This window comes from Brassica oleracea, chromosome C9 (assembly GCF_000695525.1).
Source record: "Brassica oleracea var. oleracea cultivar TO1000 chromosome C9, BOL, whole genome shotgun sequence".
Taxonomy (NCBI): domain Eukaryota; kingdom Viridiplantae; phylum Streptophyta; class Magnoliopsida; order Brassicales; family Brassicaceae; genus Brassica; species Brassica oleracea.
In genome coordinates, this window is record NC_027756.1 from 38,554,434 (window position 1) to 38,559,005 (window position 4,572).

Below are 4,572 nucleotides of genomic sequence, written 5' to 3' on the forward strand. Positions count from 1 at the left end.
GAAAAATCGGCATTAGTAGCACCCGAAAAACGCTATCATATCGTTTTTGTAGCGTTTCGAAGAACGCCGTGACAGCCGCAGCTATAATAGACCCCCATCTATCGTAACATTTTCCGTGTGCTATAAATAATAGAGATGTTGTAAAGTTAATTTCTTCCTATAATAACATATTTTATAACACATTTTTCTTGTTATTACGTAGATTTCTATGGCATTTTGGTCATGTTGCAACATTATTTTTAATAACACATTTTCAGTGCCACTGAATATATATATTTATTTATAAAAAATTATCCAAAAATTATCCAGAATATATATATTTATTTATAATGCTATGATTAAAAATAAAATAATTAAAAATTTACTAAATTAATTAATTATAATTAAATTAATTAAATTTTAGTTAATTAGAAATTAAATAATTAAAATGAAATCGATAATAAATTCAGAATTGAAATTAAATTTTATTTATTAATTAGAATCAGTATACAAATAATTAAGGAAAACATTAAACTCACCACTCTCAGAGAATACATTACACCTAAAGGACTAAGGAGGGACAATAACATGAGAAGAGACATCATGTATACATATATCATAAAGAGTGTTTAGAGAGTTTTGTAGGAAAAAAAAACACATACTTGAACTTGATGTCCTCAAACTTGACGTCTGCAACAGGTGTGAAACCCTCACTGGAGAGTCTGTGTTGTTTGACTTCAGACATTGAAGGAAGATACAAGAGTCCATATCCCATTGCTAACTTTCCTATTTCTAGGCTTTTCCATCTGTAAGTTAATTAAAAATAAATAAACATTAGAGAGAGAGAGAGAGAGAGAGAGATATATATATATATATATATATATATATATATATATATATATATATGTATATATAGAGAGAGAGAGAGATAGAGATAGAGATAGAGATAGAGAGAGAGTGCGAGAGAGAGAGAGATGTGACCAGTGGTGGTGACGACGAGTGATGAGATGATGGTGGTGGTGACGAGCGGATGGGATAGATGGTGATGGTGGTGGTGGTGTGGTTAGGAGGTCAACGGAGACGAAGCTCACGGACAGACCCGACACAGCACTGGTCCTCTTCACTTTCTTGGAAAAAAAAAGAGGAGAGAAAAGATGAGCAAAGGATAAAAACAGAGATGAGATAGATGAGCAAATGAGAAAGAGAGATGAAATGAGCAGATCGAAGAACAGAAGGAGTATAGGAAAAACAAAGAAGAGAATTGTGTGGAGGAAGAATAAAAGAAGAAAGAGACAACAGAACTAAATTAATATGATTCCTTTGATCAATACTTATCAACGGTTGATATTAAAGAATGGTGATCCACGCCTTTGTGATAGATTGATGAGAGAGGCACTTGTGACGAGAAGAAACAGAAACCGTTAGATAAGATTTGATCAATGGTAGAGATTAAAAGTTGGTTATCCTCACCACAACGTATCAACCAATGAGAAATAAAACCAATAAAATAAAAGAAAAAATATTGCTCCATCGGATTGGATTGGATCTGATCTAAAGGACGAAAATGAAAATAGGTAATCCCTTGTGTATAAAGATTAGCCAATGAGATATTTTTTGTTTTGTGTTTTTTATTTTCCTGTGTTATGCAACGTTTTCTTTTAATAATTTTAATTGATATGTTTAATATAGTTGACTGTTATAATTTCTTAATTACAATTTTAGGTGTATTTGGATTTATTATTTTATTTTATGATTTAGAGTTTATGTGTTTATGGTTTAGAGTTTGGTGATTAAGTTTTTCTCGATGTTTGAAAAAGACTATTTATGATTTAGGGTTTGGAGTTTTGAATGTATAAGGGTTTAGTGTTTATAATTTTATATTTTTAGATGGAAGCAAACTTTTGAAAAAGACTATTTATGATTTAGGGTTTGGAGTTTTGAATGTATAAGGATTTAGGGTTTATAATTTTATATTTTTAGATGGAAGCAAACTTTGATGTGGCAATTATGATTAATGACTATATGAAAATATTTATTTTAATAACCTTATAGTATTCAACTTGAAATAAATGGTTTATCATAAAAGTTAAAAGTTAAGAGTATCAATTAAAGATTAAGGTTTGTACTGCGTAGGGTTTGAAGTGTTGAATGCGGTTTGAGGTTAAGTTTTAAGGTTTAGGATTTAAAGTATGATATAAGGTTTGGAATTAAGTTTTGGGGTTTAGGGTAGTAAGTATACCAAACTCTGTGTAATATTATCACACTAAACATATAAACCCCTGAACTATTATATATAAAATATTTTATAACAAAACTCTAATTATCATTTTTATCCTTTAGTTTTACATTCGAAAATATAAATTAAAATACAAATACATATTTAGTGTTTGAGATTTAAATTTTAAAAACATGATTAGGGTTTAGGGTTTTGTTTAAAAAAAAAACTAAGAACGACATCAATTGATCCTGTATTTTGTAATGCTATTTTATTTCATTTATTTGAATAATATTCTACATAATTTTGTACAGCATAACTTATCTTAAATACACATACCACGTCTAATAACTCAACCTACTACATAACTTTCAAAACTGGCAAAATCACTTTGCCACTAGTCTTCAGCAGCTCCATGTTTTGTTCCTCCAAGCACTTCCTCCATGTTGTGAAACAGCTACTCCCGAAGGTAAGCAATAGTCTTAGAAGCATGGATCAGTTTCACCTAAAACACATTCAGAGAACATCCACAATTAGCCAAAGACATTCAAGTGTTACTTTCTAGACTATCTTCATTACTACTCCACAAATCAACATATACGCCACAAGTTCCAGCCACTCAAGTACTAGAAACCAAGCTTAAACTAAACCAGCTGATAAAGTGATATACGGAAGCGACTTTGTATATCTGTTGACTAAGATAGGAAAACATAAGCACCAACTAAATAACTTGATAAATCAACACATAAGTTTACGTTTTCAGAACTTAATCTCCAGCAAGAAGCAGATCCAAGTAGAAAACCCATCAGTAATCATCACCAGTGTGCTAACAATACACAACCAAAAACTACTTCACGAATCTCAGATTCCCTTCTTCTAAAGTCACGAGCTTTAAACCAAGAAAAATACTTAACCATAAGCCAATTGCTAAGCGAAGAACACAGAACAGAGCAACACAACAACAACAAAAACCTAAGATTCAACAGCAGCTAATCTCAAACCTAAACTCCTCGATCCAACTTCTTGTGTTCCAAAACATTAACCACTTCATCTGCTTCAACTGGTTTCTGATTTATGCTCTAAACAACTTCAGCACCAACTCCTCTAAACAAAAACGCAAGCTCCATTAACAGCAAAGGTCCACCTAAAACCACACAAACTAACTTCATCACTTGAAAAGACGAAAACTTGAGTTCGACCGGAGATTCAGATGTCAAGTAAACCATCACCTGAGAGGGATAGTCCGGAGACGCAGCGACGAAGCCGGAGACACAACGGAGACGCGGTGACAAAGCCGGAGATGCAGCGGCTGATGAGCCATCTGAATATGGAGTAGATCTGAGTCGTTGTCCATTGAAGCGTCTTCTCGCCTCTGCTTATGAAGGACAGACGTCTTCCGACTTGCCACCGGCACTGCTCCGCCACCTCTATTTGTCACTCGCCATCTCTGATTGTGGCTCGAATCTGACTCGAGTCAAGCGTTGTAGACAAAGCTTTCATCACGGCCTAGAGAGAGAGAGAGAGAGGGTTGAATCGTGAGAGGTTGATTTGAGTCAAGCTCTGTGTGTAGATCTTGTGACTTTGTGATTTTAGGTTTATCACGATTCGAATACAGAGAGCTTTGGTGTGTTTCAAAAAAAAAAGAAAAAAAGGGAGAGTTTTGGTAGTCTTGTTTTTTCCGTGATGTATTCGGAGAAGTAAGGGAAATGAATTGGGCAAGTGTTTTGCAAAGTATTTTTTTTTATTTTGGCGTATAAAATTAAAATTTTAGCACAAAATTGTTACCTTAAACAAAATCCGCGTCTTTTGTTTCTCTTTTTAATAAAATTTGATCCTAGCACTAATTAGTGCTACGATAAAGTTGTTGTCCGAAATTGCTACTTTTAATAGCAGTTGGTGAATTAGTGCTACCGCGAACTGCTACCAATACTCATATTTCTTGTAGTGAATTTTATTTGGATATTCTAAACAAAAACGCAAGCTCCATTAACAGCAAAGGTCCACCTAAAACCACACAAACTAACTTCATCACTTGAAAAGACGAAAACTTGAGTTCGACCGGAGATTCAGATGTCAAGTAAACCATCACCTGAGAGGGATAGTCCGGAGACGCAGCGACGAAGCCGGAGACACAACGGAGACGCGGTGACAAAGCCGGAGATGCAGCGGCTGATGAGCCATCTGAATATGGAGTAGATCTGAGTCGTTGTCCATTGAAGCGTCTTCTCGCCTCTGCTTATGAAGGACAGACGTCTTCCGACTTGCCACCGGCACTGCTCCGCCACCTCTATTTGTCACTCGCCATCTCTGATTGTGGCTCGAATCTGACTCGAGTCAAGCGTTGTAGACAAAGCTTTCATCACGGCCTAGAGAGAGAG

At 34.7% G+C, this 4,572-nt stretch overlaps 1 long non-coding RNA gene across 1 annotated transcript; it reads right to left on the reverse strand.

Moving 5' to 3' along the window:
* Window positions 1–2,414: 2,414 nt before the first annotated feature.
* LOC106313292 lies at window positions 2,415–3,908 on the reverse strand. Its single transcript, XR_001264345.1, has 3 exons — window positions 3,424–3,908; window positions 3,196–3,338; window positions 2,415–2,699 (listed from the first exon to the last, which is right to left on the reverse strand). It is a non-coding gene; the product is annotated as an uncharacterized LOC106313292 (long non-coding RNA).
* Between the last annotated feature and the right edge of the window lie 664 nt (window positions 3,909–4,572).